Source organism: Dipodomys spectabilis, unplaced genomic scaffold (genome assembly GCF_019054845.1).
Source record: "Dipodomys spectabilis isolate Male_0828 unplaced genomic scaffold, ASM1905484v1 ptg000549l, whole genome shotgun sequence".
Lineage (NCBI taxonomy): Eukaryota > Metazoa > Chordata > Mammalia > Rodentia > Heteromyidae > Dipodomys > Dipodomys spectabilis.
In genome coordinates, this window is record NW_024871226.1 from 235,088 (window position 1) to 251,626 (window position 16,539).

At 39.5% G+C, this 16,539-nt stretch overlaps 1 protein-coding gene across 1 annotated transcript in view; it reads left to right on the forward strand.

The window, feature by feature from the left end:
• The first annotated feature begins 830 nt into the window (after positions 1 to 830).
• Positions 831 to 16,539, forward strand: part of Cdkl5 (cyclin dependent kinase like 5) — a 155,660-nt gene continuing 139,951 nt past the window's right edge. The window contains exons 1-2 of the mRNA XM_042670408.1: positions 831 to 899; positions 4,928 to 4,991. The gene's annotated coding sequence lies outside the window, so the exon portion shown is untranslated. The remainder of the gene's footprint in view (positions 900 to 4,927; positions 4,992 to 16,539) is intronic.

Consider the following 16,539-nt stretch of genomic DNA (forward strand, 5'->3'; position numbering starts at 1 on the left):
CTCTCTCTCTGTCTCTCTCTCTGTCTCTCTCTCTGTCTCTCTGTCTCTGTCTCTGTCTCTCTCTCTCCCTCCCTCTGTGTGTGTGTGTGTGTGTGTGTGTGTGTCCGCGCGCGCACGCATTTGTGTGTGCACGCATGGCTACAACAGTTAAGACAGCAGCAACAATGGACTTCGATGATCATTTTTACCAATGACAGAGATAAGCCATCTTCCATCCTTTATTTCCAAGCAGTTCTTCGGCTCCCGCCCTGAATGTGCTCCCCCTCCCGTTGCATGGGTCCCTCTGGAGGGAGGTCTGGATAGCTGCGCTGCAGGCAGGATTCCCCCCTTTTTTCCGCAGTGACAAGCGGATTCCCGGGCCTCCTCGGCTCCCCAACCCCCGCAACCACCCCTTTCTCAGTCACGATCTTCTCCCTTCACCGCCCCCCTTCCCCCGCTTCAGCTCGCAGCTCCGGCCCCGCCCCTCCCAGCCTCTCAGCCCAGGTTGCTAGGGCCTGGAAAGGCAACCAAACCTGGTGCGCTAGGAGGCGCGGCGCGCGCGTGCGCGAGTAGGCGAGCTTGTACCAGAAACCAACGTAGCGATACTTCGACGACTCGAGAACGAGCGGCGCGGGAGGGGCGCTCGAGCCCGAGGCCGAGGCCGAGCGTTCTGCTTTCATTGGCTGCTACTCAAAGTGGGCGGGTCTGAGGCGGTACCTGAAGGGTCCGAAGAAGCTTCTTTACTGGTCCGAATGGGCAGGCCGGGGCGGGGAAGTTAGCATATTAGGCTGCGCGTTCGTTTCTGCGAGAGGGCGGGGCTGGAGGAGTCGATTAGTTGTCGCTGCTGCTGGGGAAGGTAAAGCGGTGACGGCGGCCTTCGGAGCTGTGGGGTCCCACGCTGGAGGTGGGGGTCTCGCGGGGTGAGTAGTCGCGCCTGCCCCCCCCCCCAGGCCTTCTTATTCTTACATCGCCTATATATCCTCCAGTTCCTTCTGAGCGAAGGGACGAACCCACTCGGTCCCCTTGGGTGGGCGAGAGAAGCAGCGGCACCTCGGGTCCCTCAGAACCGGGCGACGCGGCGAGGGCGTCCCAACCTGGAGTAGCCCTTCCTTGGCAAGCCGTTGCACCTTTGCAAGGGCTTTCCGAGGTCTGAGGTGATATTTTTGTGGTGCAGGGAGGCGAGAGGGTGTGAAAGAGCAGCCGCGGGTCGAGGCCGCCCCGCGGGGCTCCCCTCCGCGACGGGTCTGCGGCGTCCCCGCCCCGCCGCCCCCGCGGCGCGAGCTCCGGGGGACTTGAGGCGAGGGAAGCCCTTTTCCGTCGGCGCCGAGGGGCGGAGGGTTTGCTGAGCGTCAGAGTCCCCAGCCTAAGATCCAACAGAACCTGGGACTCATTGGGGGCTGTGAGTTACGACCCCGACCCCGGGCCCTTCTGACCTTGGGTGCCCGGGAGGGTGGGCGAGAGACTCTGCCTTCCGGCCCGGCGACTTAAACCACCTCCCTCCCTCCCCAACAAGTTTCAGGCATTGCTATGAAGTTCACCACTGGCTTGGTCGGGGGGCAAGCAAAAACTGGCCCTTTCTCGGACCTTCTAACCCTTTGGACTCTCATTGAAATCGAATTCTGGGTTTTAGAACCGTCTTCCAGAACGAACCAGTCCTTCTAGCATTGACACGTTTTGTGCCCACGTTGGGGTAAAAAATAACCTGAACATATTTCAGTGTAAAGGCAGATCTTCTTTGAGGGTTTTGTTTTTCCCTTCACTTTAGTGTTCCAGCACAGATGCTTGAATAAGAAAAGCCTGACCTTAGTATCTCTACTGAGATAAGACGGATGCTGTGATATTTAAGTAGTTGCAGATCAGTCTTCTCTTAACACAATTTATTTTAATTGGCTGAAATTTAAGCTGATTTTAGAGAGTATTCTTGGCAGAGAATAATTTCTGTGCATCTGAAATAGATTTGTTTGAGCGTAACGATTATGTAGCTAATGTAAAAGATGGCACAAATTAATTTGAGAGCGTTTGACTGAAACAGGAGATATAAGTGAATAGAATATAGGATTATGGTTTTAGGTAACATCTGCTAGAATATTTCCAGCCTGTTCCATTCTTGCTGTAAGGTTACAAAAAGGACACCTTTACCAACACTATCTGTAATTACGTATGAATAAATATTTAGGTGTAAATTTGCTTTTGATTCCTTTAGGTGTTTTGAGATATTTTCAAAAATTGCGAAGAGGCTATTATTGCTTGTCCCTATGTATTTCATGTTGAAGCGGGCAGTATAATCTTACATCCAGCAATCCAATTAAGGTCTATTAATAATAAAAAAATTTAAGAAGAGTGCCTCTTTTTTTGAGAATGTAATATTTATGAAGATAGCAAGCATTTTAATTTTGTTATTAAATGTACTATTTTAAGGTTTGAGCATTTTTGGCGTTGACACTGGAACCAGAGTAAGGAAGCCTGCACCAGTATTACCAGCTTGACACCACCGTGGGTGTTTCTGTTGACAAATGCATAGAAGAGAACATTTGGGAAGGAAATCTTATTTTTATGGAGGAGGGGCATGAGGAGTGGAAGGAGCTAGAAGAGAGAGGCTGTAGAATTGAAGCTGCCAGCATTGTGGATGCTGAGATTTCACAAGTACAAGGAAACCTAATTAGGAAAAAAAAATTCCGTTTGAGCGTATTAAATAATAGACTTCCAAAAGAGGCATACTAAACAAAGTTAACCACTTAAAAATGTTAAATAATCTGCCATTTCAAATTAGAAGGTTCTCTGGTTGGACAGGGTATCAGACCCTTATCAATGGTCTTGCCTTTCTAACAATCATTGCTAAGGCTAATTTGACATATGTATGTATAAATATAAAGATATTAATGTCCTAATTTTGTTTAGTCAGCATAGTTTGTAAGCTTGTTTTCTTAAGACGAAAATTTAATACATTGACAAAAACCCTAGAAATAGCATTCTTTCTCCAAAGAGCATTACTTTTTCCTGCCTAGCCTTAATATTTATTCACGCTGTAAGGAATATCTTAGCCCCTTAGCTTGAGTTCTTGATTTTGATTTATGCTAGTCCTTAAATGAATCTGCCATTGTTTTCATTGTAACGTTCTTGAAGTTATTTAAATCAGAGTTGGATTTACTGTGTTCCCTCGGGGTTTTTCAAAGGAAAGGTTCCCATTGAAAGAATTTGGAGGGCCATCTCACCATAGATAAGTAATGGAAGGTTGGCTAACTGCAAGTAAGTTGGATTCTGTTCCAAATTTGTTGCATGGGGATAAAGACAGATTCATTTAACAAGAACCAGATTTTACATTTTGAAGGTGCAGTATTCTTACATTACAAATTGAAATAGAGAGATGGAGAAATTCCTCTAAATGTGCTTTTCTCCCACTGCCTTGCTTCAAGACTGTGGCCAAGAATCTACGAGAGACTCTCAACAATAGTTGCATTGTGGGAAATGACAGTCGCTGGCTTCTTTTGGAGAAAGTTAGTTAACCTTTCATTAAGATGTATGTTTCAAAAAAAAAAAGATGTATGTTTCAGTTTACTTAGTAACAAAATTCAGTTATAGCTGAGAAATTGAACAGAGGGAAATTTATGAAGAAGAGATCAGAGAAATGTTTTCTTTATTATGCCTGTTAAAATTTCACTTTCTCCTCCTTTGACAGTTTTGGTGGTTATCTTTATTTCTTACAGATCTTAGGAAGTGTGCTAATTTAGTACTTTGTTTTCATCAGTTACATGAGGATGTGACTTTTTCATGTAATAAATTGATGCCAGTAGTAACAAGGCATTTAAGAACAAATGAATCTATCCACATGCATAGATCTAAAATGTGAGGGAAATCTTTTATATAATCTTTAACATAAGTACAAAATAGCAAAATTTGAAGTATCAAATTGTTAATTCAGAATTATAATTTTACGCTTTTGAGTTTTATTTTTGGCCACATCAAATTCCTTGATAAAGGAGAAGATAGAATCTCAAAAATTCTTTATCAGATGATAAAGATGATGATGGTATCAATTGGATCATATATTTCAGCTTAATGCAATTAAAATACATTTAGGTTTCAGGATGTAGTTCAGTGATGAAGGCCAGGGCCCTCTAATTGATCTCTAGCATAGGAGTGGCAGGGCAGGGAAAAGTGTGTGTGTGTTTGGGGTGGGGGGGGGGGGCGTTCTAGAGATTACCTTTAAGCTTTCTGCTTGAAAGCTTTTCAACTTTGCTTTCAGTCTTAAACTCAACATTAAAATCTTTTGATGATTCACAATTTTCATATTTGTATTTAAGTTTTTGATATTGTTTATAATGTGTCCTTTAAACAGAACAACGAATTACTGACTGAATTACAGAATTACAAATCTGGCCTAATTTTTAAATTCTAGTTTGTACATTTTTTTCATATGGAGGTATAAGTTTAGGGTTAATTCTTCTGTCAGTGGGTGTTGAAAACTGAGGGTAAAGACCTTCTATTTAAAGAGAGAGAGAACATTTAAACATTTTAGATTTGGGAATTAACAGAAAATTATTAAGTTAAAAATACCTAGTTCATTCAGGTCTTTGAAATTGATTGTGAGCACTTTGAATTAAACTTTTACTTAGAAACATCGAGACAGTTCTCAACAGGGTCAAGTTTTGGGTGTGGTCTCCTGGAGAATCTTCTCTATAATTCTTACAATATTACATTTATTGAATCATACTAAATACCAGCTATTGTGGAAAATTATTTCTTTAGACGAATACACAAATTTCTTTGTTCTCCCAGCATCAGTGAAGTAGATGTTTTTTCTTGTTTTGAATATACATGGCAAATGAGCCCAGAGAAATAATTTGTACAGATTAGTCAGCTAGTCAGCGTTAGGAGGCAAAATTGCTATCCAAACCGGTCTGACTTGAAGTCATACTCTTCAAAATTATGCTTTCTGCTTTTTCTTTAGGACTCTGATTCTCTACGCATGTTTTGAGTTCTTGCTATACATCATTGCTGAGGAGGTACTACAGGTATAAATATGCTTCCTGAATCTAAAGGTCTACATTGGCAAGGTTGCCTAACCTTTTGTGACATTGGGGAGGGGCTGGACTATGGAAGTGCAAACTTCTAACCCAGGGTCATTAGTTTCATTTCTGCATAAATGAAGGTTGGGACATAATCATTTATGTCCAAAATGAGGTAACTGTTTCTAATTAACCACTTAGTATTTCCTGTTTCTACGTTTCATTGTAACTTTGGACTGTGACTAACTTTGCTACACAAATAAAGACTATGAAGATACTCCTTAAATTGAATTTTGTAGTTTAGATGTACTCTTAAGTAAAATGATAGCTATTGCAATTTGTAGGTAGGCATAGATTTTTGTAATTATGATTTCAGTAAAATATGAAGGTAAGTCTACAGAGATGTGGTATTCTTACTTCTTAGTACATGGAAGTTGGACACTGATGAAAAATTTTCTGCTTGAAAGTTCTATTTAAAGCTTCTTGCAAGAATATTGTAGAGTCTTAGGGCCAGAAATGTTCTTTGCCAAAGCCAGATGGAGATTCTGTGAAGATTTGGGTCTATCCATAGAGTTTAAAAATTCCTACAAAGCATACATTGCGATGTAACTTACATATCATAAAATTCACCCTTTTAACATGTACTTCTGTAAATTTTATGGTTCTATAATTGCTACTACAATTTTAAATTATGTTACCCCTCCCCAAACCCTGTTCCTGCTAACATTGTTTTGTAACTATATTTATTTGCTTTGCTTAGCTCCTTTAATAATCTGATACTGCTAAACAAAATGTAAATTTTAAAAGATATCTTTAAAATGTGTTCTTGTATAGACCTTTTCAGGTTTGGCCAAAGTATAACACATAGCAGACTATGAAGGACCACACTACAAATGATATCAATTGCCTTGTATTTCTATTTTTAATTTTTTTGTAAGCAATGGGACTTGAATTCAGGGCCTTATACATGTAGCTAGACAGGTGCTCTGCCACTTGATTCATGCCCCTGGCTCTTTTTTGCTTTAATTATTTTTCAAATAGTGTCTCAAATTTTACCTTGGGCCAGTGTTGACTTGCAGATCCTCCTATCTATGTAGGTAGGATTACAGGTATGTGCTATCAGAGACATCTCATTTGTTGAGATAGAATTTCACTTAATTTTTACACAGGCAGGCCTTGAACCTCCATTCTATTGATCTCTGCCTTACCAGTACCTCCTGTTACAGGTATACACTACCATGTCTGGCTCAGTTTTATTTTGCTTTTCAAGCAAATAAAATAATGAGGTTTCTGGTGATGTATTGGAAAGTAAGAATCAAGGTAAAACTAATGTAATTATTATGCAACAAAAATATACTTTCAAATTTAAGATCATGGGCAGGATTATTGGTTTTCTTGATTTTAAGCCAATGGCATTGTGCATTTTATTATTTGAGGTCTAATTTTCCTTGATAAATCGTGTCTACTGGTGCATGCTGTATAGTAACCTTCATTCCTATATTTAAATGCAACCTCCACTTTGTGCATTGCTTCAGATTAGATTGTTGTAAGATTTAGAAAGAGTTTAGGAATAGCTTTCCTGCTTGTGTCATTTTCTTATTATCTTTTAGGGCATACAGGGAGCATTGAATATGATAAACTTGTTCTACACAAGCAGGCTAATCTCTGCCATCTTTCAAGTTGTTTGTCTTTGCTCAGTGTATTGCTTATGTGGATGGGCATTGTTGTATACACACAGGCTAGCTATTCTCTGCCCTATTATGACATGTTTGTCTTTCTCAGTGTGTTGGTTTGTATAGATAGCCTCTGCTTCATAGGATAGCTTAGGGATGTTATTTTTGGAGAGGTCTGTAAAATAGAGGAATGTGCTTTGAAATTGTATCTAATTTTCATACTCTTATGAAAGTTGCTCTTACAAGTGCCAGACAGGTGATAGGTTGTGTGTGGTAGGTTTGTCTGTATTTTTGATAACGAACAAATTAGACATATAGGACTGGTATAATATGAATAGTTTACTGTGAATTCAGTCAAAATGATTTCAGAATAGGCTTGCTTTTTGTTTGACAGTTATAGCTGTGTGATTCTTTGTGACCTAATGTGGAATAGTAAGATGGGAAGTGCATTTTACAGTGTAATTTTCTGGCAGTACTGGGGTTTGGACTACAGACTTTGAGTTTGCTAGGCAAGAACTTTACCACTTGAGACATGCCTCTCAGGCCCAGAGTGTAAGTGTGTGTGTGTGTGTGTGTGTGTGTGTGTGTATGTGTGTGTGTGTGTGTTTGAGTGTTCTAGTATTAGGGCTTTAACTCAGAGACTGGTTGAGGTCACTTAGCTTTTTCTACTGGAGTCTAGCACTCTACCATTTGAGCTACACCTCCATTTCAGCTTCTTTTTTACTGGTTTATTGATGATGAGAGTCTTGGATTTGTCTTCCTAGGCTAGCTTGAACTCCGATCCTCAGATCTCAGTAGCTAGGGTTACAAACATAAGCCACTGGTGCCTGGTTCAATATAACTTTGATCTAGAGGGAGATAATGATTTTGATATTAAGGACAACTTTGGTTTCTGAAAGTTAAAACATATGAAGGAATACATTATGATTTTTTAAAGCTTGTGTTACATTAATTTAGTTAAGTTGGAGTTTAGAACTTAATTTTAGATTTTGTATTAATCCTAAACTTAAGTTATTGATAGTATGAGATTGTATTATAATGATCAGATTAAACATACACACATAAATGAAGAAGATATGGCAGATTAAAAAATAGCAATAGTTGAAAAACAAGTTACTGACTTGGACTTAACCAATTAACCCTCACATTGGCCAGTTGTGAATTTAGTTTCCTAGTGAACAGAGAGCCTTTCAGAGCAGGTGCAGATATGATATATTCTAGAATTTATCCACACACCCAGGTATGTCATCCTGGTTTGTCAGCTGCTTGTGGGACATGTTAACTTCAACTGTGAGTAACTAATTATTATTATTACCACCAATAAATTCAGTACACACAAAAAGAAAAAGGTTGAACTTAATTTCACTTATTGAAATTGGTTGGAGGTAAGATAAAAGCTACATTTGTGCAAATTTCTATTTCTTTCTTTTTTTTTTGTGGGTCATGGGACTTGAACTTTGGGCCTGAGCGCGCTGTCCCTCAGCTCTTCAGCTCAAGGCAAGCACTCTACCACTTGAGCTACAGCGCTACTTCTGGTTTTCTGGTAGTTTATTGGAGTTAAGAGTTTCACGGACTTTCTTGCCTGGGCTGGCTTTGAACCACGATCCTCAGATCTCAGCCTCCTGAGTAGCTAGGATTACAGGCGTGAGCCACCGGCGCCTGGCTCAAATTTATATTTCTTTATCAGTTATTTCTTTCTAAAATAACTTGTCTTATACCATGAGGATCTGCCTGTGTTCATTTAGCAAGTATTTCATAGGTACTTACTGTGTGCCAAACTTCACTAGAGTCTGCATTAAGTTGCAAGTGAAATGGAAGTCAGCCCTGCCCTTAAAGAATTTTTAGTTCTGACATGGAGGCAGAGAGGGAATACAAAGCCTTATGAGAAGAAATAAGAAAGTTAGACTGGAGAATCTATCCTTGTGAAATTGACAGGAATGGCTACGCTGAGGAAGTAGGACTTGAAGCCAGATGCCAGTAGTCTAGCTACTCGGGAGGCTGAAATCTGAGAATCCAAGTTCAAAAAAACTCAAAATAAACTCCTTTGTGACACAATTACCAGGTCATTAATTCAACTCCATGACTGTCACTTCACAAAGGTCACTTCTGTATGTGTCTCCTCTAAGTCTCACAGTTTGAAACCAGCCAAGGCAGGAAAGTATGAGACTTTTTTTTTTTCGGTTGGTTGTGGGGCTTGAACTCTGGGCCTGGGCGCTGTCCCTCTGCTCTTCAGCTCAAGGTGAACACTCTACCACTTCAGCCACAGCACCACTTTTGGTTTTCTGGTGGTTTACTGGAGATAAGAGTCTCACAGACTTTCCTGCCCAGGCTGTCTTATGAACTGTGATCCTCAGATCCCACCCTCCTGTGTAGCTAGGATGACAGGCATGACCCACCGGCACCCCACTAGTACTTGAGACTTTTATCTCCAATTCACCACCTAAAAGCCAGAGGTGGGTCTGACTGTGGTTCAAATGGTAGAATGCTAGCCTTGAACAAAGAAGTTCAGGGACAGGGCCCAGGCCTTAACTTTGATCCCCAGGGCTGGCAAAAAAAACCAACCAACTAACCAAAGAACCCAACCCCCCCCCAACACCAAAAAAGTAAGACTTGAAGGATAGGAAGTATTTGATTGAGTTGGGGAACTAAAATTTCCTGACAGAAGGTGCAAATACCTTGAAGCAAGGTAAGAGACCTAGAGACTTTGGAAAAAACAAGGTCTTTCAAAGAACATTCAAAATGGCTGGAAAGTAGGGAAGTGGATCATGAAGCAGAAGTAGATAGAGACAAGATCTTTTTTTTTTTAGAGATAAGATCTTAAAAGGCTTAGTAGTCCATTGCTGGCTTTTTATTTTTTAACTTGTCTCTTGAGAAGCCATGGGAGGTTTTAAGCAGAGTGAGACATGAAATGTTACAGAAAGTCGAGTTTTAGTTCAATAGAATCCTAATAATTAACCTAGAGACCATAATCTCTGCAAGGTAAAATATTCTCCCCTCAACTCATTAAATTTTTTTTAACTGCTTCCTTGATTGATTGTCATCTGTGGTACTCTTTTCATTGTTTTTATAGAAATTAATTTTCTAAAGACTCCTTTTATCCTTTATTCTGTTAACCTTATATAGGAAGGTCATTTCTATTTATAACTGAATTAAAATATTTCTTTTTAGCAATTTTAGCTTTCCTCCATATTTAAACCTGAAACTCTGTTAATTGCCTCTTCTCATTCCCAGACACCTTTAATCCACTAGATAGTTAATATTTTATTGAAATGTTGCATTTAATATTAAATTTAGCTTTATTCTATTGTTTAAACAAATACAATCAGATCTAGTTTAATATTTTTTAACATGTATGTATGTTATTTCATGTTCTGTGAAATAACATTTGAACATATACAGTTTTTAATGGTATTTTGATAATGTTTAGGAGCACCAAGATTCAGGGGCAGATTTTCAACCTGGTTTACACTTTGTGACCTTGTCATTTATATTAAACAGTTCTCCATCATTTTTTTGTGTGTTCAAACTAGCCTATGTGTATGAAAATTCTGTAAAGGTATTGTTTCTTATATCCTGATTTCTTTCTTCTACAGTAAGCCTCCTAATGTGTTCTATTTTGTTGATTTTTAAGGGAAATTTTCAGCAGTGCTAAATTTTCACATGCCTTGAAGATTGAGCATTTTTCCCCCACCAAGGTCTTCCTTAATGAAAGTTGTTCCTTCATGGTGATGTAGAGTACTTTTTTCCCCACTTCTTCCCCTCCACATATGAATAATGACAGCATCATGCCCTTCACTGCTTGCATTGAAACTTACATTTTGGTGCACCCTTTAACTTGTATTTACTGAGTTCTTAGGCTTTTCCAACCATTCCATACCTGCTCAGGTTTATTTTCTTTTCACTTAAATCTTTTTTTCTGGTGTTAGTAACTTGAAGAGTTTAGAAATAGTTTGTGTTCTTACTTTTGTCTACTTTCTGTCCAGCCTAGGGCATTATTTGAAAGTAGGTGCCTCAGATCAGATTTTAAGACTGTGACACCACTTTTTTGTAGGTTTATTTTTTTCTAGCAAACAGGGTTTCAGTCTTTGCCTTAAGGTTATATTTTCAAGTCTGTCCCTATGTCTAGGGTTGTTAAATGAGGTCTAGACTGTCTTTTTTTTTTTTGGTCTAACCTTATGTTTGGGTAATGTTTTGAGTGTCTAGTTCTGCTCTAGTAGAAATGCATGATGCTGATTCCCTAGGTCAGAAGAAGAAAACTTAACACAAACATAGAGGACATGCAGTGATTTCTGAGTGTATGTTAAGAGTCTCAAGGGAGGCCCAGAATGTCAGGAGACGTGAAGGGTTTTTCAAGCAGAGGGTATGTTCAAGACATGGATCTAAAAATGATCATATTTAGTTGGGAGAATTGCAAAATATGATGTGAACATATGTGCTTTGCTTTGATCCTTGTTATTTCAGCTATATACTAGGATCTTTATTCAATCTATTTAACTCTTTTTTTTTTTTTTTTTGCTAGTCCTGGGGCTTGAACACTGGGCTTGCGTTCTCTCCCTGAGCTTTTGTGCTTAAAGCTAGCATTCTACCACTTAAGCCACTTGAGCTCCACTTGCAACTTTTTGTTAAGAGTCTCATGGACTTTCCTGCCTGGGCTGGTTTCAAACCATGAGACTTAGAGGAGACCTGTGTATAGAAGTAACCTTTGTGAAGTGACAGTCGTGGAGTTGAACTAATGACCTGATGATTGTGTCACAAAGAAGTTTGGTTTTGAAGGAGTGGCAATAGGCAGGGCTTATAAATTTAGTTCTTTCTTGCCAGTCCTGGGGCTTGAACTCTGGGTCTGGGTGCTGTCCCCGTGCTCTTTTGCTCAAGACTAGTACTTTACCACTCTGAGACACAGGGCCATTTCTGGTTTTCTGGTGGTTAATTGGAGATAAGAATCTCATAGACTTTCCTGCCTAGGCTGGCTTCAAGCTGTGATCCTCAGATCTCAGCCTCCTAAATAGCTAGAATGGCAGGCATGAGCCACCAGCACCCAGCTAGATTTAGTTCTGAGTGTTGCTAAATGATGGTGGCAATGAATTGTGTATAAAATTTTGCATTTTTTCTTTTATCTGATTACAAATCATAGATGTTGTATAATTTAGGGATATTTTGAGCTCTATCTCTTAAAGTATTTCTTCTGCGCCATTTTCTTTTCCTATGATTCTAATGATAGTATTTTTAGCACCTTGGTATCTCACAGAGCTTGACAGTTCTGTCCCCCTACTCTTGATTTTTTTTCTGCATTTTGGTTGGTATTATCTATTTTGAACCATGTTCAAGTTCCCTGATTCCTTCCTTGGCAGAGTTGAGTCTACTGATGAGCCCATTGAAGGTATTCTTGATCTCTTAAGTGATTTCCATTTTTAGCAGTTTTATTTTACTCCTTCATACATTTTCCATTTCTCTGCTGAACTTAACCATCTCATTTTGTGTTTTTGTGTGTGTGTGTGTGTGTGTGTGTGTGTGTGTGTGTGTGTGTGCGCGCGCGTGTATTAAGAGCTCCCAACATATGGCTTAACAGTATGGTAAATTTCACATTAGATGTTTCCAATATCTATTTCTGTCTAGTTCTGGTATGTTCTTTATCTTTTCTGAGTGCTTTTTTTCTCTTATACTTTATGATTTTTAAAAATTGTTATTATAAGATTGACTTGTTGTGTAGAATGATAGAGACTGAGGTATATAATTTTTCTTTAAATTGGCATGTATTTTCTGTTAGGCCTTTAGTGCCAGGTTTTGAATTAATGTAGTTAACAGTTGGGCTAAGTTTGAATTTTTTCTGTTGTGATTACTGCCAGAGTATTTCAGACTTCAAATTCATGTTTTTAAAAAGATTATCTTTAAGTAGTTGTACAAAGCGAGTTACCAGCTGGGTGCCAGTGGCTCATGCCTGTAAACCTAGCTACTCAAGGAGACTGAGATCTGAGGATCACAGTTCAAAGCCAGCCCAGGCAGGAAAGTCCATGAGATTCTTACCTCCAATAAACCACCAGAAAACCAGAAATGGCACTGTGGCTCAAGTGGTAGAGCACCAGCCTTGAGCTGAAGAGCTGAGGGACAGCGACCAGGCCCAGATTTCAAGCTCCATGACTGACCAAAAAAAGGGGAGGGGAGTTACAATTCAACATGTCAGTTTATAAGTACAATGCTTCTTGATCAGTGTCACCTCTTTTATCATTCTCCCCCTTCCCTCCCAACCCCATCAAATTTTCATATAGATACTTTGTGATTAGAGTGGGAATTAAGGTCTATTTGTGAAGACCAGGTTATGCCCTGTTCCAAAGTTACTCCATATTGTATAAAACGGTGGCTTTCTGGCTATTCAAACGTACCAAATCAACAAAAGGATGCAAACTTCACCTGGATCATATAAAAGGAACATTACCTAACTTTAGAGTATGGCAGCACCCACTAACCTCTCATGACACCATCCAGTGCATGGATCATAAATTGACAGGTAGCAAACTCTTAATTCTGTCTCAAGGCCTTCGCTTTGCTTGTCATGACCCACTTGAACTGCCAAACTGCTCTGTGCCTCAAACCAGCATTAAGCCTTGTGCCAGCTGCATTTGGACACTGCCACATTTCAACAGCTCTTTGAATGAGTTGTTATATTAATATAACTGTCTGCAGTGACTCTGCATTTATAGCAGCTTCTGCTCATGTCTTTAGCAAGACCCCTCCCTTTAAACCTATAACCACTTGAACCTTTTCTTAGCCATTTTGTAATGAGTGAATTGTAATGTGTTCTCAGAGAATTAATATTTAGTAATTTAAATCAGAACAAAAGAACCTGTTTTGCTAATGGCTCATGGCTTATGCTAATGGCCCTTATTTCACGTTGTCCCTTCAGCAGTAGCACTGCTACATTTGAGTTTCAGGTCTCTCTCTTCATTTGTGTCTTAATGAGTATCTTTTGACATGCCCTTGTTTTTTCTCTTGAAAATTTCTTAGCTTGAAGTCAATAATGAATTGTGGCATTTGTTATTCTGATTACACTTTGGTTTTAGGACTTACTTCCAGAGTCTTGCCACTCTCCTGACTGTTGTGGTAAACTGTTTGGATTCCTACCTCTCTCCAGAAGCAGTCTATGTCCTTTGATGGAGATAGGGGGAATGATCTAGGTGAAGTGTCTTCTGTTTTAGACATGGCTGCTGTTGTACATGTCTGCAACAGCAGCCAAGTGTGTATGACACTGAACCATAATGGGTGCCCTCTGTGCTCTCTTCTCTCTCTGAGTGCTTGTGAGCAGGGAGTAGGTGACTTGGTTAAGGAAATCCTACAGAAGTTTGCAAACTCTTTCATTTTTGCAACTTCCAGTGGTTTAACACAGTTCCTTTAGCAAGTTACAGTAGGCTTGTACTACTTTGCCAACTATCTTATCTTACATTTTCTTTGGTGTTCAGTTTACCCCAGGTAAATACAGGGACACTGCTTTTCAAGCTAACTTGCTGCTCTCTGTTGAATTTAAAGAAAGTCCTAAGTTGGGTACTGATGGCTCATGCCAGTTATCCTAGCCATTCTGGAGGCTGAGACCTAGACGATCGAGATTTGAAGCAAGCCCAGGCAGAACAATTTGCAAGACTCCATCTCAAATTAACTGGCAAAATACTGGACAGAAAGTGTGGCTCAATTAGTAGAGCTACAGCCATGAGCAAGAAGGCCAAGGGAGAGGCCCTGAGTTTAAGCCCTGGTACACACCATCCTGGTACACACACACACACACACACACCATCTTGCATTTGCAATTAGCTAAGCTCTTTTTCTTTTTTTCTTTTTTCTTTTTTTTCGGTCGTGGGGCTTGAACTCTGGGCCTGAGCACTGTCCCTCAGCTCTTCAGCTCAAGGCGAGCGCTCTATCACTTGAGCCACAGCGCCACTTCTGGTTTTTGGAATGGTTTATTGGAGATAGGAGTCTCACAGTCTCTCCTGCCCGGGCTGGCTTTGAACCGCGATCCTCAGATCTCAGCCTCCTGAGTAGCTAGGATTACAGGCGTGAGCCACCAGCGCCCGCTAGCTAAGCTCTTTTTCATTTAAGTGGGACAGCTATACTTCTTCCAGTACTTTTATTATTGAAGCCAGAAATTTGGTTACCCTTAAAATTTTAATATATACATTTGCTTAAAGTCTAAACTTACCTACTGAGATTTTTGGAATGGCTTCCTCTTAACCCTTCTCTCTCTTTTCTTGTTAATGTTATTTATGTGTTAGTTTTTTGCCTTGTTTAAACTACCTTAAGCTTATAAAAGTAGTAAATATTCACGAATGTGTTTTTCAGGTTAAAAAAAATCTTTATTGAGATTAAGCGATTCCATAAATTCTACAGTATTGTGGAATAGTGATACTTAGCCAAAGTCACAAACACATTTTAACCTTTACAAGGTGAATTGTCATTATCATGGTCTATAAAGTTTATGAACTCTACAAATTTTGGCAATACAAATATTTTTTCCAAATTGGATATGTACATTTCTTTCCTCTTGCTCAGTGTACGCTGTTACCTCTTTCCCTCTCATTCCCTCCCTCCCATCACTGCCTTTGAGTTGCTTAATTCATTTTCATCAATATTCAGGGTTTTTTTTTGTCTCAGCTTTCATCACTCATCCCATTTCTTCTTGGTTCAGTTTACTTCTGTTGATATAAAATACCAACTCTGCTTTAAAAGAAAATAGTTTAATGTGAGCCAAATATGAGTGCCTGTAGTCTGGAAATAAAGATGTAATTTTAAGTTATCTTAATGACATGTTCTACCACAGAAAGGGTAACATGAACTTTTATAGCCAAAGAGTTATAAATCAGTGTGCTTACAAAATACATAAGTGGGGGCTATCTTGTGGGCTGTACCAAGGCTGGGAAGTCTGTAGGCTTTTGATATTGTCTTTATCACATTTTTAGCTTTAGTAGATGGAGGCTAGGTTGTCAGTATCACAGATACATTCCAAGAATTTCACCTAAAAGTCAGTAGGTTTTAGGTCAGGTACAAAGGTTGGTAATAAGTGGTTATTGAAAAGGACTGAAAAATCTACTTAGGAGGCAAGATTGAGATAATTGTGGTTTGAGACCAGCACAGGCAAAAAGTTCCGAGAATTCCTTCTTAATAAAAGGTGAGCATGGTGGTGTGTACTTGTCATCTCAGCTATACAAGAAATAAACAAGAGGTTCATGATCCAGGCTGGTGGGAGCATAAATGCACCCCCAAAATAACTAGAAGGAAAAGACCTGGGGACATAGCTCAAGTGGTACAGTGCCTGCCTAGTAAGCACAAAACAGATTAAAGCCCGCCAAAAAATAACAATAAAGAATAAAATGGGATTAAAAGTAGCTCAGGGTAATTTTGGCTCTTGACCTACAACGTTCCATTTGTCCACGGTCACAATGTTCTACTTAGGTAAGGTCAAGCAGTCTCCAGGATGCTTAATACAGATACAAGTTCTTTAGAGAACGTCAGTTTACATTCTTAATAAAGAATGCTCTTAAGTAGTTCTTTTCATGAGGTTCTTTTAATAGTAAACTTTAGTCTCAATGTTTCTGAACATGTCTTTGCTTCACTTTTTCTCTGAATGTTGAACTAGGTAGGTCATTTGGATTGACAATAATTTTCATTTTGCATTTGGTAATGTGATTCTCTTGTGTTTTGACAAGACTTATTTGTTAATGAGAAGACTGTTGTTCTTCCCTTGCAAATTCTTTGTAGGAAGGTTATTATCTTTTCTTTTGGACTCCCTTTTAATCAATCTTGTCTTCCTTCCTTCCTTCCTTCCTTCCTTCCTTCCTTCCTTCCTTCCTTCCTTCCTTCCTTCCTTCCTTCCTTCCTTCCTTCCTTCCTTACTACCCTCC